General features: G+C 50.0%; 1 protein-coding gene across 3 annotated transcripts in view; it reads left to right on the top strand.

Moving 5' to 3' along the window:
* Positions 1 to 20705, top strand: part of ZBTB7C (zinc finger and BTB domain containing 7C) — a 348220-nt gene that overhangs the window by 67542 nt on the left and 259973 nt on the right. For all 3 annotated transcript variants that reach the window (XM_053205568.1, XM_053205570.1, XM_053205569.1), the window contains one exon: positions 1645 to 1872. The gene's annotated coding sequence lies outside the window, so the exon portion shown is untranslated. The remainder of the gene's footprint in view (positions 1 to 1644; positions 1873 to 20705) is intronic.

Raw genomic sequence — 20705 nt, 5'->3', positions numbered from 1 at the left:
TTTTGAAGGTAATAATAGTAATTGCCTAGTTTGTTCAAAGGTGCTTTTAACCCCCAGTGATGCCTTGCCCAGAAATGTCTCGCAGGTGGGAGCTATAGAGAGCCAGGTCCCCCAGGAAGCTCAAGGTTGGCTGAGCCCCTACTCCACCCCCAGAAAGCTGTGGCTATTTATCACAGCCAATTTCCTTTTTGCCTGAGCTGCTCCCGTTAGCAAGGAGCCTGCACATTCCTGTCTCCCTGTTTATCACTGTTCCCTCTGTGCTTGCTTCTCCTAAACCCTCCTATCAGGGAAGAAACCAAAGGCATGACTGTTCTCTTCTCCCCATGCTATAGTAGCAGGCCAGGCATGCCTCTGTTCTCCTCCCCTTCCTACTCCTCTTGACCCACCATCCCCCTGAGGTGACAGGAAATTAACGTAGGACCAGGGAGCTTGCTGGAAAGAATGATAGTTGGGAGTCAGGAGTTGCTGTCTTGGCTCGTTTACTAACTTACTGTGTGACCTTTAGCAAGATTCTCAATGTCTCTGTGCTCTGTTTCCCCATCATCAAAATACCCCTTTATGTTGCTGTTGTGAAACAAATAGGTCCAATGGATGTAAAAGCAGCTTGAAGGGTATTAGTCATTATACGTGTTGTAAGACATTGTCATCATCATGCTTACAGAATTCATGGGACCTCATGTCCCTGCCTTCCTTTGCCACACTCATCCCTGTCCATGGTGCTACCCCTCACTGGTAGTGCTGGGTGCCCTGGTGGACGCTCTCCACCTGCCACAAGCCTCTTCTTAGAAATGGGTTCACTGAGGCTCAGAGGAACCCAAGGTCAGGGTGGAACTCAGGGTCACAGCCATCCTGGGTAGCAGGAACGCTCTGCACCATTAGAAGCGGAGGCCATGACTGGTCAGAGGTACAGGGCTGTGGCTGGCATGGACCCAGTCTCCAGAGGTGAGCAGGCCTCCATGCTGAGTGGGGTAACTTCCAGCTGGGGCTTTCCCACCCCTTAGAGTGTGAGCTGTGGTCTTGGCTATGAGATGGGAACTCAGTGGAGCCAATCTGGGTCCCTCACTCAGTGAGGTTTGCATCCCCACCCTTGTCTCTTGCTCTGAGCCCAAGGGCTAGGGAAGGAGGTTCATAATAAGCCACAGGTGGGTGGCCTTCCTGGATCCCCAAACCACAGCGCACTGGAAGCCTCACCCCAGGGGTGGTGGAATGTCCCTGGTAGACATGGCTGTATTCTTTGTGCATCTCAACATTGGAAGGAGAGCACCAAGTTCTCTCCTCTTTCCTGGGGCAATGAGGTGTTATGAGCTGAACTCTGAATAGTAGGTAGGATGAAGGGTGGGTCTTTCAGGCAAATAAAACAAAATATACAGAGGTAAGAAAATAGGAATGAAGGGAGTGTGTGTGTGTGTGTGTGTGTGTGTGTGTGTGTGTGTGTGTATGCACACTGAGGCCTGGGAGCAGGGCTGGTGGGCGGAACATGGGCAGTGAAGACCTGGCTGGGGTAAAATCTATATAATCACCAGGATCTGCAGGACCTAGGAATAAAGAGCAATAAGAGGATGGTTGGAAAGTTCTAGAACAGTTAAAACTTGGACATGTGTTTCTGGTCATGGGAGGCGACAGACGCCTCTGTTCTTATTGCAGATCCCCTCTGAAACAGCTGGGAGCTCAGAACGTGTTGCCACCTGTGAAGAGCGGGCCAGCCAGGAAAGCAAGAAGGGATGGAGTGGAGCCCCGCCAGGGCCTGAGGAGTGACCATAATCCACAACCACCGGATCTGGAGCCTCCAAGTCAGGAAGGCAACACAACCAGGGAGACTCAAGAAGAATCAGTGCTTCGGCCCCCAGCGACATGTACACGGTGTAATGACAGGTAATGAACCTGGGGCTCATCTATCCTTTCTGAATGATGTGGCAGGTAGGAGAATACATCAGCCTGCAGTAGACATAAAATGTCAACCCTCAGAAAGATAACTATGCAAACAAAGTGCTGTAAGGCCTGATAAGATGATAGATGGGTGCTTTATAGTTACTAGTTTCTGCCCCGTGCACTTGCTAGAGCCGGGCACTGGAAGATTTAGCATCAGGTAGGTTCACTTCCTAGGCCTTATGGGAAGGCCTGATGCCTTTATAGAGGGAGCACTGCTTGTTTGAAGAGCTCAAAGTAACAAATCAAGAAGTCATTATTCCCCATTGGCCCCTTGGGAAGCCAGGAGTTGATGCCAGTGGGGAAACAGAGGCAGTGAGGGGTGCAAGAGCACTTTCTTGTATTCAGGAAGCAGAGATACATGAGGGATAGATCTGGAGACCTCACTGGTTGGGGAGACTTCCTGATGGATTGAGATCTCTTCAATGATAGGGTGAGGCGATGGGTTGGTATTTTTTGTAGAAGAAAGGACAAGGGGATTTTTATGGCTCCCTCCATCCCTCCAAGGGTGCTAGATCAAGTAGCAGACGTTAAGGGTCCCTGGGGAAGGTCATGAGCAGGCGTCTGAGGAGCACAGGAGGGGGCTGGCAGATACCCTGGGAATCTCAACCAAGCAGTTGAGCCTGGGAAGTCAACCAAGCAGGAAGTATCAAACAGGTCTCCAGAGCCTAGAAGGTGGGGTTCTGAGGCTAGAAGGACAGGGAGCCAGTGGGATTGGAGACCCCAAAGCTGGTCTTTGCTCTATATGTCATACAGGGTAACACTCTGGCAACTTTCACCTTGGGGAAAATGGCAGTCTAGGGCAGAAGCAAAAATAGCTTAGGGCCTTGGGAAACTGACCAGAGCAGGGTGGGGAGAAGGACCAATGGCCTGGGGCAGGAGGCCCAAGGAGGTGTGGCAAATTCCATTCCAGTGTGGGCCAGTGTCAGAATCCATAGGGTCAGGCCAAGGGGTGGGGAGGGGCAGAGTATTAGGACTTCTGGGTGGCCTTGTTCTAAATCAGGCAGAAAGAATAAGATGAGGAAGGAATTCAGAAAGCTGAGCCCAGCTCTAGGAAATGGGTCAGCCACAGGCACCAGGCAGGCCCAGGACTTAGCTCCTGTGTATATAAGGAAATAAAAGGGGGGTAAGCTCCAGGGAGCCCAGCAAGTATAGCCCAGCACAGCGGCCTGGGGCTGTGTCTCTGGATACTGGCGCTGCACTATTCACGTACGCTACCTCTCAGCGGGGAAGGTGGTCTGTGTATCTCAGACTTGCCTGTGGACCTGGGCAGGGCTGACCCTGGAGGGCAGGTGATAGGGGCAGAAAAGGTTCAGCTTGCATGGTAGTATGTGAAGACTTTCATCATGTGTGTGGCCTCAGGAAAGGAGCGACAATATGCTTCCTGATCAAGTCAAGAAAGGGCAAAGGATCAGGTCTATGAGAAGGTTCTCAACCTATTTTAGCAATATTGCCGAGTACCTGTTGTGTCCTGGGTTAGGTGCCAGCAATGCAAAACTGTATGAGGCATCTCTGCCCCCAAGGGAGGGGGGTATGGGACATAGGAAAAAGAATGGCAGTGGGGACAGAGCCAAGACTCCAGGAGCCTCGGGCTCCCATCTTCAAGACAGGGACCATGCTTTCTCACTCACAGGCTGGTTGGGAGCATTAAATAAAATAAAACATGCAAAAACACTTAGCACAGCAGCTGGCACCATAATAAGTGATCAATACATTGAGTTTACTTCCATTATGCGGCTCTTGGAGGAGCTCACAGTCTGGCAGGGGTGGGAGCAGAGAAGCCCGGGAGAAACGCATCCTGATTCCCAGGGCTTCACGTTGCTCCAACGGGGTCTGAGGCATGGGCTCCGAAAACCTGGTTGTCAGAATTTGTCTGGCTGTGGAAGATACAGTTCCAGGTGGATCCAAACACTCAGAAATGGTGACCGTGTTCAAGTGCTTTGGCAGTTGCTGGGCCCACGGGTTCTGTATGGGTACCGAGTAGGATAGAGGGCAGGAAGGGCGGTGCCAGGGATTTACAGAAGTGTTGAGAAGAGAAGAGCCTGGAGACATCTTGCCTCCTCGGCTTCCAGGGCGGTTCCTGGGAGTGGGGCAGGGTGAGCTGGGTGTAGAAACCAAGACTTGGGTCCTGCCGCAGGGCTGCCTAGGACAGCCTGAGCCACAGATGTAAGCCGCACACACGATTTGAAATTTTCTAGTAGCCACAGCAAGAAGGTAAACACAAGCAAGTGAAATTAATTATAATAATGCATCTCATTTGACTCAAAAGGCCCAAGTATTATCATTTCAACATGTAATCAATATGTAAATTACTAATGAGATACTTTACATTCTTCTTTTCATACAAAGGCTTTGAAGTCCAGAGTGTACTTGAGACTTACAAATACCCCTCAGTTTGGACTAGCTGCATTTCAGGTGCTCAGCAGCCACATATGGCTTGTGGCTACTGTACTGGACAGCTCAGGTCTAGAATCTGGAATTTCTTGCCAAGGGGCACCCGGGGGCCAGGTGTATCTTGAGCTAAACGACAAGACTTACTGTTAGGTCCTCTTCTTATGCACATCTGTAATGTATCCCTGGGGAAATTAGCTTGAATAATCAGAGATGTCTTGAATCACTTTTTCTAGATGGTGATTTATGTTTTCTGGAACCAGCCCCGGTTATGGGTCCCCCCCAGCTGGTCTTAGGACCCCAGCATCCGCTGGTTCAAGGCTGACCTCAGGCAGTTCCTAAAACTCTCTGAGCTTCAGAGGCTTTGTTGAAACTGGCACTGATCATTTCTATCTTGCTGGGTAACTAGGAGGACTGGATACAATAATGAGTGATTACTCTGTGGCATTTGATGTCAAGGAGGGATCCTTGTTATTCTCCTAAATCAAATGACAACCAATTTGCGTTCCCCTATTGGCTAAGTCTGGCAAGTTTCCTAGCAGGCATTTCTGTAGTTCTGTCTGTTGTATGAGAACGATGAGGATTTGGAGGTCAGGAAAAATGGGGAGGGAGGCGAGGCCTGGACCCCTGCCCACAGAGGCAGTGTCTATCTGTGGTCTCACCTTATCCGGATCTGTGTGGTCCTCTGGAGGAGGCAGGCTCTGCCGACAGCTTGTGCCCCAATGTCAGCTCTGCCATAGGGAATGTTGGGGCACCTAGGCCTTCATCTCTCGGGTTTGGACACCACCAAGGTGCTGTGTTCCAGCGGAGGGAGGGTTTCTGGCCTCTGTACGACCCCTTCCCTGAGCCATCCCAGGCATCTTGGGACCCACCCCAGGGATCCTACCTCAAAAGCTGTATTTCAATGTCTCTGTCTCCATCCTTCCAGCTGTGGCCTTTGAGACAAAGACCCACCTCTACCTTATCACCCCCTGTTTTCCCCAGCCATAAAAATACGGATAACTCCCTCTGAGGGCAAGGGAACCCATTGCTACAGAGTATGGCTGCTCTTTCCAGGGGTGGGGAGTATTTTATGAACGACATCTGCTCTAGCCACTGGCCCCCAACCACCGTAGAACAGTGAGGTTTGGTGAGAGTCCTGCCACAGGGAAGGAGGTTTAAAGAGCGCGTCTGCAGGAAGACCCCATGTTCCCCTGGCCTCGTGTGGAAGGAGCAGGACGAGGAGGTGGAGGTCAGTGTCGGTGTCAGCTGCGCTGGGATCGTGCAAAGTCTACAGAACGAACGAGGGTCTCCAGGCCCGGGGACTGAAGCGGTGTCTTCAAGGCTGGGTCAACACTTGATTGTGGGTGGCGGGGTCAGCGGTGCTTTGAGGCTCACCGCGGTGGCCTGTGGGGCCCTGTGTTGCTGCCTCTCTAGACAGGGGGTCCTGTCCCCTGGAGCAGCTGGCTCCTGCTTCCTGCTGTTTCTGCTGGGGCCCGTGTTCTCAAAGCTGTCACGAATCAAAAAGGATCCTCCAAACCAGTGTCACTGTGACTTAGCATCTATTTTAAGAGGTGACCCGTGGCACATTTGGAGGACAGCGGGGAGGAGGTTTCACAAAATCAAGCACATTTAGACAGAGAGGCAGCCATGGCCCTAAGTTCATTGGGTGACTCTGTTTATTGGGCCTCACCTTCCCCAGGCCTTAATGTTCCCATCTGTTAAATGGGCATGAGGAAGCCTACTATGGTGAGGCCAGGTACACATGCATTTGAAAAGTAAGAGGCACTCTGAATCATAACCACCAAGGATCTGAAAGTATTACGGCAGCACCCTTTTCCTCACTAACTCTTTTCCTTAAAATTAGTCTCTCTCTTGCTTCCTGGGGACACACAGGGAATAGTTTCTGATATATCTTCCGTGCAGTTTTGCAGCAGGGACAGGCAGGCAGCCACATTGCCCTTGACTGACAACCTTCATATGGGTATTTAACAATTTTAATTTTTCATGATTCCTCTGATAAAAATAGTGCCGACTAAAAACAAATACATTTGTATTTTCCATCTCCTTAATTAGTTTCTAATTTGGGGGTTCTTATTAGCCTAAAATCATCCCACTGAAATGGTCCTTGGATGGTAAAAAATGTGCAAACCACAATCAATTCTAGAGAGATCTTGGTATTTAATTATGCTGATTGGAGCACTAGAGACCCCTGGTAACATGAACCTCTCAGAATAAGCTTGATTTGTGTAATTTGGTTTTTAAAAATTTTGGATGCATATTTATCATATTCAACTATGTGTTCCTGTTCTCCTTGAGATTCGACTTATCTTGTAGGAGATGGGTGGAGGAATCCACGGGCTATTGAGACCCTGGCATTCCAGCTGAGCCCAAGGAGTTGCTGGTGGGGCCTGGCCTGAAGGGAGCACGGGGTCCCCAGCTTGGCTGGCCATTTAAAAATGTCTTTTCTTAAAAAAAAAAAAAAAAAAAAGGGAAAGGTTAAGGGTCACACAGAGACAGCCTAAGAAATGGTATGCTGATAGAATTTGGGAGGCTGAGGGGTGCCTGGGGGCTCAGTTGGTTAAGCGTCAGACTTCAACTCAGGTCATGATCTCGTGGTTTGTGAGTTTGAGCCCCGCGTCAGACTCTGTGCTCACAGCTCAGAGCCTGGAGCTACTTCTGTGTCTCCCTCTCTCTCTCTCTGCCCCTCCCCCGCTTGCTCTCTGTCTCTCTCTCTCTCTCAAAAATAAGTAAACATTAAAAAAATTAGAAAAAAAAAAAAAGAATTTTGGAGGTTGACGGTAGGAGAGACTCTCCCATGAAATCCTAGAAAGTGGGCAAATCTCAATGTGTTAGAGATGTATCTAGAACCAAATTTTAGAATGTGCTATAACTTTGGAGGCACTGGGAAGACCCAGTTGCTCAAAAAGTTGTCCAAACCCATGGGTTAATATTGGCTTTGCTAAAAGTTGGACAACCAGATGTAATGTCATGGGAAGGACACGCACCGCCCGTGATATTTGCTTGCTGTAAAGCTGAACCTAAATCTGCTCAAGCCTGTAAATCTAACTACCATTTTATACAGGAACTAGAGGAACACGCAAAGACACCATGGAAGGTGGCTTTGCCATCACCAAAGCCAGACCAAGACCTCAGGACAAATGCCCCCGTTTTGCCAATAGGATGAGGAGGGCGAGTTAAGGGGAGGTACAGGGGAAATTATTGTAGATTACTAGAGTAATTACTAGAGTCTCAAGAGTCTTAAGAGAGACACCAACCAAATGCACTCTGTGGGTCTGGTTTGAGTCCTGATTTGGGGCCTACCTGCCACAGATGGACCAATCTGAGAGAATCAGTGACATTAAGTCCAGGATGGATGTTGGATATCCAGGAGTTATTATTAATTTTTTTTAAGGCGTGTGATATTGTGGCAGCATTACATACTGAAGTATTTACAGATGACATAATAGGATATCTGGGATTTTCTCTAATATGATCCAGATAAAAAAAAGATGGAGCAAAAATAGCAGATTGTTGCATATCGTTGAAGCTGGTTTGGTGACTGGTGACGGGCAAGTAGGGATTTATTATGCTCTTCCATTTGTGCATATTTGGAAAGTTTAACAATGAAAAGTATAATAATAATAATAATGAGGAGAAGAAGGAGGAGAGGAGGAAGAGGATGAGGAAGAAGAAATGTCTTGACTAGTTGACTGAGCCCTGAAATTTCACCATTAGAGCTTCATTCGTCCAGCTTAAGCCTTCCTTCGTCCATAACATACAGCTTCTCCTGGGAGGGCGAGTCCCCCTTTAGGAAAGTAGCAGTGGGTCCGTAGAACGTTTTCCAGTGCAGGATACCACAGGGGTCTCATGCAAAAGAGTTCCAGGTAAGGTCAGTTTGGAGGAGGCTGTACTGAACTCAGTCCAAGCAGATTTCTTCAGAGCCTTGATTATGCTGATAGACACTGTGCATCTTGGGTGAGGGTGGGCTATAGCAATGCAGTGTGCCCTCAATTATGTGCTTCAAAGGAGAGAGAAACCTCCAGCCCCTTCAGGGAAAGTCAGACGAAGATCAGAAACCTGGGTTCCAGAGCTGTTTCTGTTTACTAACTAGTCATCGGTTAATCACCTAAACTTGGTCTTCTTTTCTGTAACCTGAGCTTAGTATCACCTATCAGATATTTACAAGAACAGGAAAGAGCTTCATATGCGCTGTAAAGCCCAAGACCAAAGGTTAAATCGTGTGATTTTCATTTGGTGCCACTTTCTGAAACTCGGTCCATGAATGGTTGCTTAGAGGCTCGTGGCTCTGTATACAGGGTGTGGCACACATCACCTCAAGAAGGGACTGTGGTGGGTGTCACGTGCTCCAAAGATACAAAGGTAGTAAAAACAAGCTCTCTGCCCTTGGGGAGGTCACCATAAAACTGGGGAGGCAGTGAGAATAAACAGTGATGGGGACTAGCGAAGCCATCTAGCCCTCAGGGCAAATGAAAGGTTACAATTAAGAGGAAGATGGGAGCACTCTTGGCTGGTTCATGGCACTTGACCTGGGCCTCGAAGCTGCTGGAGATTTGCATGGGCCACCCCCTTGTTGGTTATGGATCACTCAGCTGGAATACTTCCCTGCCTCCAGCCTCCACACGCCCACATTCTGCAGCTGAGCACATAAACCTTGTTTGGATTATGGCGCTATCTTACGTGGGGGCCTAAGTCCTCCCCATCCGGAACAGGGGTCAGTGCTCCCGCTGCCTGGCCCTCCCAGCCACTCCCATCCTCTCCTCCACTCTGTCTCCACCTCTTGTTTCTGTCTTCCCACCAGAGCCCAGAAGAGCTGGGATTACTCATCCCATCCACACTCATCACTCCTGCCCTCTCTTTTAAGTTAAAAAAAAAAAAAAAAAGTATAAACCACAGAAACAAAGCAATAAATTATGAGTCAGAAACACCCAAGCCTTCATGTGGAAATGTTTATCACCTTCAGATCATTCCTTCGGGCAGTGAGAGAAGACAACCTGAGTGGGAATCGTGCGAAAGGTGGGCAGCGGTGGTTTAAGCAGAAGTGAAGGGATTTGAAGCACCCTTGGGAGCTGGCCTGGTTTCTGAGATGCAGAGAGCTGGCTGGGGGGCTTTGACTCCCCTCGTGGGGTGTGCATGCAGCTATTTGGGATGTGAATAGCAGTCAAGGGCACTTGTTAACAGAGAGCCCACGCTGCCCTTTAATCTGCACAGCAGAAATGAAGGAAAAGGAACCCAGAGAAGAACAGGGCTGGGGTGGGCACTTCAAATCAACAAGGAAGCCAGCTCTGTGCCACGCAAGGATTCAGAGACGTGTAGGACACATGCTGTGTCCTTAAGAGTCTGCGAGGGCAGAGCTCAGTCCATTCCTGGCACGTTTTAAGGCTCAGAAACCTGTTAGTACTGATATTCGGGGGAAGGACTTAGCCAGTGCCTGGCACATAGTTGCCCCTCCCCCCATGCCATGGCTTTCATAGCAACCACAGACCTCAGCTTTGGGATCAGAGAGCCCTGCTCTTGAGTCCTGACGTCAGCACTTGGGCAGGTGACTTAGTCTTCCTGAGGCTCAGTGTCCTCTGGTATAAGATGGGGTAAACCATGCCTTCTTCCCAGAATGGCTGGGAGGAGGAAATGAAATGATCCAGAAAGAATGATCCAGAATGGGCCCTCAACAACTTTTAGTTTTCATCTCTACCTCTCAAGTAACAAGACATCTGACAAGTGACCCTGAGCCTCGGTCTCCTTATCTACTAAATGGAAATAATTAGATTACCCGCCCTGCGAACCTCACTTAACAATGAAGAGTGAGTTTAGTGGGCAATGTATGTAAAAACATTCAAGGAGTAGAAGGAGTTAAACATTTAAAAAATGTATTCGTGTGTGTATTCGTGTCACGTATTCACCTCTACAAACGCACACATGCAAACCATACTCCGAAGAACTCCCAGAGTGGCAAAAATGTGTCCACAGCGTGGTGCAGGTGGTCTGGGAGGGAGGCAGGTAGCACCTGACTCGAAACTGGTTTGCCTCGTGCGTTTTGGCTGGTTCACTTTCCCAGAGGCTGTTCGACCCACTTTTCTGGCCCGCTGCCCCACTCTGCTGGGATGTAGGAGAAGCACGTGGGGCCAGACCCAGCAGATCTGGCATCCAGCTCTGCCCCTGAAACTGCCCTATGTGACCTGAGCAAGTTGGGTAACTGCTTCCTCAGACACAAAAATGAAGGCTAAAAACTGCCGGCCACAGGACATCAAGAGGATTCAACAGGACGATGAGTTAAAGCCTTTCTACGTTGTCAAGTGGTGACCGAATGGAAGAGACCATCATCCTCATAACAGTCAGCCAGGCCTTCTGAGCCCAGTGGAACAAAAGATTTAATAGCACTTGTTAATTGACTAATGTGCAGCCTGCTATTTCCCCCGCTTCTGGGGAGACAGTGGTGACTATTTTTCTATTAGAGACACTCCTAAAAGAAGCCTTCCCTGACCCTGATCCTCTGTTGTCTTCCTGAGTCAGAGGGTGTATCTTCCCCAGCCCTGACTGTTGGGGCTGAGATCAGCCATCCATTTACCCACTTATTCTAATTCACTTTATAACTCAGCACTCACTGTGGGCTTTGATTTACAGTTAATGGTTCATCTTTAAATGAACACTTGTCTGGAATCTTTCATCAGTCAAAGGTGGTGGTGTGGACCTGGCAGCCAGGTAATGAGGCCTGGAGTGCTAAGTCTATTTTTTTTTTGGCCAATATTTCCCCTGTTTCCCACTCTCGGCCATGTAACGAACCCTCCACAAATATGCACTCGTTTGATTTTAAGGCCACATTGTGTCGTGGAAAGGGCACAGGTATTGGTCGGGAGGTACGAGCTCTGAGCCCAGCTCTGCTGTTAACTCACTTGCTGCATGATGCTAAGTAAGAAAGGAGTGACCTCTCTGGGCCTCCGTTTGCCATCTTCCAGGAAGTGCAGGGTTGGGAGGGGAGGTCTTGCCCTGAGCCTCTGACTTAGCAAACCAGCCCAATGAAGTGTGTAATGAATGAGAGAGATCTATGTTCAGATTACAGAAATAATAACTGCTTCATCTAAGAGAAAAATTAGAAGTGTTTCACTGAGAAAGTGAAGGAAATTGTAATAGCCCCCTCCCCACTCAGAGACAACCACTGTCAACAGTTCAGGGCATCGTTACATCTGTATTGTCACCGTGGGTCTGGAAAATAGATCCAGATTGCCCCTAAATGGGATCAAGCTATATATTGTGTTCTGCAGCTTGTGTTTTTACTTAATATATCTTGGAAAAAAAAACTACTCATACACATCACTCTTGTTTTTTTATAATATGGCTTTCTATAGTATGGCTATAATTTATTAATAGACTAGAATTAATTTTGCTAATGGACAGCTGGGTGGTGGCAGTGAATTGTAATTGATTTGATGGTCAGCCACCCCTCCTATTCCGGGAGCGGGTCAGAGAGGAGCCTGGGAAGGGAGAGCTCGTTTCTAGGACCGGAGCCACTGTCTTTAGCCGAAGGCACTGCTGCCCAGAACTGGGGACATTGACAGTCAAGCTGGGAACACAGTGAGGAGGGCCTGGGGTGTGGTGGGCTGGAGCTATGGGCAGGTAGGAGCCTAATTGTGTGCACATAGTTTTTAGTGCAGTTCGGTTGCTCCTGGGACCACGGAATGTCAGCAGCCGGGACAAATGTGAGTCAGGCCTGAGTCGGGGAGCAGATGTGCGCACAGCCCTCCAGATGTGGGCAGCCTTGAGTGGCATAGGCCTGGTGTGGGCCCCAGCTTTCACCGCTCTCTCCAGTGCTGAGGCAGGGAGGCCGGGCCATGGCGGCCTCCAGCCCCAGCAGGCTGCTTATCTGTCCTCCGGTCCTAGCCTCTTCGAGGCTGGAGGCCGGTGATACCTGCCATCCCCCTCCCAACTTCTGGGTCCACGGGACTGTGGGAGCCCAGGCAAGGCAGGAGTAGCATCCATTTCTGGGAGAAGGCAGAAGGGACATTGTTGGCTCTTGTACCTGGAATTATTTCCCATTTCCTCTTTCCTCTTGTGTTTAACTGAATTAGAATTCTTGAATAGATAAAGCATTTACACAGTTCAAAAATCAGAAAGACATACAAAGACACACATACCCAGAGTTCTCCCTCTAGCCCTTTTGGCCCCATAGATAACCATTTATATAACTTTCTGGTTTATGCTTCCATTGTTACTTTATGCTAAAATGGAGAAATTTGAATATATATTTTTAGTTTTCCACCTTACCGTACAAAATATAGCCTGTTAGATATTCTATACCTTGCTTTTTAAATTTCCTTACACGTGTATCCTTGAAATGTCTCCATATTAGTACAGAGAGCACTTTCTCATTTATTTATGTATTTGATTGTTTATTTATTTATTTATTTATTTATTTTTAATAGCTGTGTAGCATTCACTGGATGTATGGATAGGAATTTTTATCTTTATTTATTAAAAAAAATTTTTTTTTGATATTTACTTCTTTTTGAGAGACAGACAAAGAGCATGAGCAGGGAAGGGGTAAGACAGAGAGGGAGACAGAATCCAAAGCAGGCTCCGAGTTGTCAGCACAGAGCCCGATGCTGGGCTCGAACTCACGAACCATGAGATCGTGACCTGAGCCGAAGTCAGACGCTTAACCGACTGAGCCACCTCAGGTGCTCCTGGATAGGAATTTTTAAAACAAGCCCCCTATTGAGGGACACTTGGATCATTTCCAGTTTTTTTGTTTTTTTTTTTTGCTATTAAAAACAATTCTGCAATCTGATGTCAGTCTGCACTATTTGGTTACATGTGTGTATACGTTCCATTATAAACCACCCCAAATCCTCTTCTAGAAGTAGGCAGAATATGCATTTATATGTGAGCAGACAAGGGAACAAGACTTTGCTCCCAGATTTCTATGCTTTGTTATCCAGGTGACTCAGTCTCCAGCTCCCTAGCATCCCACAGTCACCAAAACATCTGCCAAGGACAGTGTCCTTTGCCTGCCAACCTGGGACATTGGAAATAGTCTTTACTTTCATTGGCTCTGGTGGTTTCAGTAAAGACTCCATCCTGAGCCCTAGACCTGTGAAATCTCCAGAAAGGTTGGCAGGGAGTCCTGAACCCAGGGGTAGAAGCATCATGGTCTAGACCGGTGAGAGGGTATGGGTTCTAGTCCCAGATCTGCCACTGATGAACTGGGGGATGCTATGAGAGTGTCTGTCCTCATCGCACAGGTGAGCTGAGTGGCCTGAGGTCCTTTCCCATCCCGACATGCTGTGGTCGTAGGAGCAACGGAAAATGGTGTTAAGGACAGTTTTAAAATCCTCGGGCCCTGGCTAGCAATTACGTGTCACTTTCTCAACTAGGAGCCTTGTGCTGGTGTTTCCTCGCCTCCCTGGTGGCCGGAGTGCTTTCTTTCACGTGAAATCGAAGCTTCGATGAAGCTGGCTTGTACGTGGTAATAAAATGGTGCCCGTGTGCAGATTCCCATTACTCATAAGTACATTCATTTGGCTACAGATTTGTGAAGCCCTTTCATTGCCAGTGCATGAAAAAGGGATATTTCACACATGTTTCACGTTAGCACCGTGATTTGGCTTCTGAGTGAATAAGAATCGAGGCAACAGCCAACCGCCACCCGAGAGCCCATTTATATTGTATTACACTGCAGCGGCCCCACCTTTGACTATGATCTTGTCAGATCTGATAAGGTAATAGTAGTAATAACTTATAGCTTCATTATGTGGGCTCTTTCCCCAGGGCGTCGCTGCCTGCCTGGGTGCCTTCTTTGGGGTACGTCCGTTCCTGCCCAGGGTGTATCCTGAGTCGGCAGGTGCCTCCCAGTGAGCCTCACCCTAGGAAAGCGGTCTCGGCACCATTTACCCATTAATCAGTTGGTAGATCTGTCGTTCAATCGGTCGTTCAGTCCAATGTTGTCGCGCAGAGAAACCCTCAAACGTAATGTGTTCACACCCTGTGCACCCTCCTCCTGTTAGCACCACCATCGGCTCTGTCCACCGGACCTCCAGCTTCAGCCCCACCTGCTCCCCTCTGTCCCTGGAGTCTGACATGCCTCTCCATTCCTGTCGCCACGCAGACCAGAGCACCTTCCCTGGACCAGCCCCGCGGCCCACTGGCCTCCCTGTGTTTCCTCATGCCACCCTCCCCCCCATCTTTCCAGGGCATACCGTAGTTGCTCTGGTAAGCATGTTCACCTGATTAAGTCACCCCCTTATTTCCACCCTCTGCCGGCCTCTTGTTGCTTCTGTGATAAAGGTAGAAATTCTTGCCAGGACTCGGAGGGCCTGCCCCCCTTACCAGCCTTCTTCTGCACCCTCTTCCCTTTGGTTTCTAGAGCAAGCAGGGTTCCTTTCCTCCTGGGGCAGAATGCCCACGGCTCTTTCTGGGAGCTGGCTTCCCTCAGCCTCATGGGCTTCACCCCTGCACACCCATCGGAGAGCAGCTAGGGTGTCCCTCCCCTGACCTGCTGGGCTGGGTCGGGTCCCCTGTTAGCCCCGATCACAGTTGAAATAAAAGTCTAACAAGCTGTTTCGTATCTCTGTCCTCACCAGAGGGTAAATTCCACCTCCTGCTGACAGCTGGATCCTGGCACAGCACATAGAACACAGTAGGAGCATACCGAATGAGGGGAAGCGTGTGTGCACTGTCTCCTGGAGGGCAGGGCAGGGGGCGCAAAGAATATGGGACCCCCAGTGAACATTCTTTTTGTAGCGGCAACATCAGAAGGACACGGTCGTGGAACTACAAAGGACTCCTGAGGTAGTCTCAGGCCCAAGCCCCTCGTTTAGGGAGGGAGCATAGAGCTGTGGGTAAGTCTGAGGCCTCTGGCGTCGACCGCCTGCCTTCTTGCTGTGTGTCCTTGAGCAAGTTGCCTAACGTCTCTGAGTCTCAGTATCCTCATCTGTAGCATGGGGACGATACCTTTTCCAGAAAAACATTGAGGGTTAAATGAGAAGAATGTCACGTTAAGTGAGAAAACCCCATGCCAGGTGCTTAGCACACGGCCAGCCCTGAGCACACGTTGGTCGTTATTATTGTATTACAGAGCATGGCACGGAAGCCCAGAGAGGTTCGGCTTCCTGAGAAAGATCACACAGTAACTAACACAGCCGGGTTTTCCGTACCGGTCACTGGGGTGAGCAGTCTGTCGGAAGTCACCGGCATAGCCCTTGTCCTACAGAAGTTCTGGCCATATTGCTATCACATAGTGGTTCTCAACTGGGGAGACTTTGCCTGTTCCCTCCCCCCACCTCTCCTGGGGGCATATGGTGGCATCTGTTGACGTTTTTACGGTCAGAGATGTGGGGAGGGGTGCTACTGACAGCGGGGAGATGCCTGGGACACTGCCTCACACCCTACAATGAGCAGGAACCCCATCCCCAGCAAAGAAGTCCAAAATGTCAATAGCACCAACACTGAGAAATCCTGCTAGAGCGTTTATAGGGCCCTGGGCAAACCAAGTCCATCAGAAACTGACCTGACGAAGAGCACCCTCTCTAGAAAGGCCAGCAGGTGCCTAGGAAGTCTGTATCCAGGGAAAATGGCCTCTCTTGCTGGAGGCGGAGCCAGGATCGAAGCCTGAGCTAGAACTCAGAGGCAGACGAGAGTCCAATAGCTGTGTGGAGCAGAGAGAAAATGTAGTAGGAGCAGCCTGACCGGATGTGTATGGGGCTTGGGGCATGTGAGTAGTTTCTCTGAGTGGCATCTTTGCCAGCACCGACCTTCCCCTACCCATTTTCCAAAGGGTCTGTGGCCATTTGAGATTTCGGGGCGCTTCTGCAGGGGTGTGGCTCCGGGCCAGGACAGACCAGAGAGCAGCCCGTGCAGTGCTCCCATCTGCCGGAGGCTCTGTGAGCAGCTGCCCTTGGGAGGTGTGAGGACTCAGGGTAAGTGTAAATCACACTCCATCCAGCTTCCCCACCCCCAGCCCGGCACCATTTTCACCTAGGAAAAGTCTAATAAAAATGCATTCCAAGTTCTAGTCCTAAAGGGGGAAGGATGGGGAGGAGCCGGGGAGGGGAGCCAGCCCAGCACAGCCTTGATTAAGTGTATCTGAGCCGCAGGGCTTTTCTGGCCTTAGATGCAGCCCCAGGGCTCCTGGAAGTGGGTGGTTCTGAGTGCCCGCTCAGGACCATGGGGCGGCCCTGGGTCCCAGCCCACTGTGTGGGTTAGATGGGCGCTCTCAGCTCATCGGGGTTGAGCGGGCCTTCAGAGGTTACCTCACTTCAGGGGAGGAGGCACCAGCGGGGGGAGGAGGGAGGCTAGCGGTCACGAAACACCTGTAAGGAACAGGGGCAGGGAAGCCAGAGCAGGCCGCTTGAGCAGTGGCTGTCAGCCCTGACTGCCTAGTAGAATCCCTTGGAAGCTTTGAGAACATGCCAGTGCCCAAGCTTTACCCCAGACCTATTACAGCAGTCTCTGGGGGTGGAACTCAGGCACCAGCAAATGTTTCAATTTTTCTAGGTGATTTCAACGGGCAGCCAAGGCAGAGAACCACTGATTTAAAGCTTCACTGGGCTCTGTTAGTCCAGCCACCTTGAAGCCTGTAATGAGGGCACCGGGGGAACCCTGGCTGGGGTACAGGGGAAAGCCTAGTCATGAGGAGGAACTCATGCAGCTGACAGACCCCAGCCAGGGGCGGAACATCACCTCGGTGGCCATACAGGTGACCAGGATTTCCGTTCAGGTGGACCACAAGAGGATTTGGGGGAAGAACACGAGGACCTCCTTCCCAGGGGGAGAGGTTGCCCAGAGCTGGGGTCTGAGGAGCAGGGACGAGCTGCTGGCACACTCCCTGCTCCTGACAGAGTGCTCTTCAGGACTCCACATAAACTGCTGTAGAGTTTACGGTAGATGACGTTTTGTGGTTCTTGGGACGTGTGTCTGGTCTTTGCTGCCAGCCTGGGAGCCTCGGAGGAGAGCGGTAGCCGGGTCATAATTCCACCCAGGATTTGACCACTTCTCACCTTCTCCGCTGTTTTCTCAGATTCTAGTAGCTTCATCTCCCACCTGGGTTTCCACAATAGCCTCCTGATTATCCCAGCCTCCAGGCCCACCCCCCTTCCCCCAGCCCCCATAGGCCGTTCTCAAGGCAGCAGCCAAGAGAGATTCTTTAAAAGGTATCAGATGGTTTCCTCCTTTGCTCAGAACCTTCCAGTGGCTCTCCATGTTGCTCAGAGTAGAAGCCAAAGTCTTCAGAGTAGCCTGAAAGGCCCCCACTATCTCTCCTGACCCATCTGCCCACCTTCCCTGGGATCACTCCGCTTTGGCCTAGCTGGCCAGTTCTCAGGGACTCCTGGCTCAGGACCTTTGCCCAGACTGTTCCCTTTGCCTAGAAGCTCAGTCCCCTAGAAGCTCAGAAATGTACAAGCCTCTTCCTTCCCCTTCCTCAGGACTTTGCTTGAATGTCACTTTCTCCATGACACCTTCCCGGACCACCTGCTTCCTGTCTCCCGGATCTTTGTTTCTCTCCATGACACTCATATACTGACCCTGTGTATTGTGTTTACTGTCTCTCTCCCTGCACTAGAATGTGAGCTCTGAGAAGGTGGGGATTTTTTTTCTATTACATTCGCTGGTGTAAACCCAGAGCCTAGGACAGTATCCAGTCTGCAGTGGGGTCCCAATATGTTTGTCCCTGTTTTCCCTCTTTCATACTGTTGATGCTTACAACTGACTTAATCATAGTCTTTGTCTCATGACATTCTACTGGCCCATTCATGGTCTGCTGTTATTAGTTATGTAGTTATGTTAGTTATTTTTATTAATGTAATAAGCGCCCAAGAGCTCATCATCCAAAACAAAGCACGGGCTTGGCCACACCTACGTCCAAACTCATGATCCTGCCTCCCACCACCCCCGGTCTCCCCACTGAGGTAATCATCTTCCTTAATTCTGACTTTATCATTCTCCTATTTTCCCTTTTATCTAGTTTCACTGCATTTATATGTATTCCTAAAAAGTGTATCTTACTGTATTTATTTTTAGCTTTATACAAAGCCTGTTATACTGTGTATAATCTTTGAAGTCCTTTTCACTCAATATTGTTAGAAGACCCACCTACTTGGTTGCATGTGCTGTGGCTCATTCCTTTTGATGACCAAAAAAAAAAAAAAAAAAGATTGGTGGACTGAATATTTCACTTTATGTCCCTCCAGAGTGCCAAGTCTGTAACAATAGCTAACGTCTATTAAGTACTTCCTCTGTGCAAGGCCCTCGGCTGTTTGATTAGCCTCACTTACCAGGTGGGAAAACTGAGACACGAGAGGTAAGCACTGGCCTAAGGCCACACCAGAATGGCTCAAGGGCCAGAGGCAGGATGTGAACTCGTACAGTGTGGCTCCAGAGGCCTTGCGGGCCCCTGCACCATCCCACGTCTCCAAACAAACGTGTGAGCATGCTTGCTTGCACACACCCACCACCACGGCCAGGACTTTAGGAACCCCACTGAATGCCTCTCGGTTACAGAGTTTCAACACACACACACACACACACACACACACACACACACACACACACACTGGTGTTCTGGAATTGCTCACAAGTACTTGTTAATTGATAGAAAAATTATATTAGGAAAAATATACCTTAGCTTCTGATGCTTGCCAAGAGCTGCCTGAATTTCCCTGTCTATTTCTGTCTATCTCCTCTCTGAAAAGAAAAAGGCATCTAGGCTTTGTGTTTACGGCGGCTGGTGGCTCAACAGGCTATGCCCTTGGGCTTGGCTCCTGGGAAGGGAGCAGGCTGGGACAGTGCCCTTGGCCTGTGGGAGGAAGAGGCCTGTTCAGGGCAGAACCCTCCACCCCAGAGCCCCAGGTGACTGCAGGGGCCTCACTCAGCAAACTAGGCATGCGTGACCAGTGTGGGCAAGAACTGACTCTTCCAGGGACCCCTAGCCCTCAGCTACCCCTCATGATATTAGGAACACCCTCTCAAGGGCAAGACTCTTTCGTATTAGAAACGAACAGAAATGATGGGGAACTGGAGGGCTGGGCACAGGACTGAGCAAACAATAGATCCTGCCTCAAGAACAATTGCCCCTGCCCCAGGGGTCACATATGGCAGGGCCAAGGTCAGGCAAATAAATGAACACTTGGTGGCTTTGGTCCTGAGCTCAGTGTTGGGCTTGTGTGAGTTGGGTTTGACCACAGGGAGGACACAGCCATGGATTTTACCCTTCTGGGGTGAGGAATGGCCTGTTCACTATGCCAGCATTTGCCCAGGCCTGAAGCAGAGACGGTCTGGAAGGGCTGCCTGGGACTTGCCTCACTGAGCTGCAGGGGGAAGGCAGAGGAATCTTTCCAGGAAGCCAGACGCCTGATAATCGAGCAGGGTGGAGGAGGCCAGCACCTTCGCCTGGGCGGGTGGGGGGGGGGGGGTAGGGGATGGGCTTACAGGCAGGTATGTGAAGCAGGAAGTTCCAGACATGTCAGGTCAGAGGAGGGAAGTTACATAGGTGAACACTACGACACATTCTGCTTTTTGCTATCGATAGGGGGCGGCAGAGAGCAGAAGACAAATAGTGGGGCCTCCACTGCCAGTAAGTTCACCCCAGCCTCAGTTTCCCCTGAGCACCTGTGGGCCTAGAAGCCTTCAAGCTGAGTGCAGGTCTGTGGCACTGTGGAAGGGCATGGGGCCCATCAGTAGTGTGTATGCACTTAAGTGAGGTGGGCTGGGGTGGGGAGGCACGGAATCCTCCGGAAGGGGAAAGGACTGCTTGAGCTCAGGATGAGCTGTCTCCACCCAGGCTGCACACTGGAATGGCCCCAGGAACTTCTAAAATACCGATGCCCTGGACTACCCAGACCTACAGAATCAGAAGGTCCGGGAAGGGACCCAGGGATCCGTCTGTTTTAAAGCCTCTCCAGATGATTCTTCTCTCCAGCAGGGGCTGAGATCCACTGAGTCAGACACTCTGCAGTTTGAGTACTGCCCCCTCTGTTCCCCCTCCCCCCTCCTTAGCTGCAGGACTGAGTACTGACTTAACACCATGTATACAATGGCGATGGTGATGGATGTGATGACATGGGGGGAGGGGGGGTGGGCAGGCTGCTGTGACAATTAAGGGAAACATTGTGTGTAAAGCTTGCCCATGGCAGCCACCTGCAAGGAACCTATACAGTCAGTTCACGGTGTCTTTCACGAACAGGTTCTGGACCTGGCATCCTCAGGAGCAGTGGCTTCATTTGGGCTCTTTGGGGACACGCAACATTTGGGGACATGTTTTGTGTCTGGAATCTGAGCCCTGGGTGAAGCCGGCCTGGAAGTCTGGGTCAAAAATGGTAGATCCTGTCTTGTGCCAGAGCCTCAGGTCAGAGATGATGATGGCACCTGCTTCCCTGAAGGCCTAACCTCGGTCATGATGT

This window comes from Acinonyx jubatus, chromosome D3 (assembly GCF_027475565.1).
Source record: "Acinonyx jubatus isolate Ajub_Pintada_27869175 chromosome D3, VMU_Ajub_asm_v1.0, whole genome shotgun sequence".
Classification (NCBI taxonomy): Eukaryota; Metazoa; Chordata; class Mammalia; order Carnivora; family Felidae; genus Acinonyx; species Acinonyx jubatus.
The sequence above is the reverse complement of the archived record's forward strand: the minus strand, read 5'-3'. Positions and strand labels throughout refer to the sequence as shown.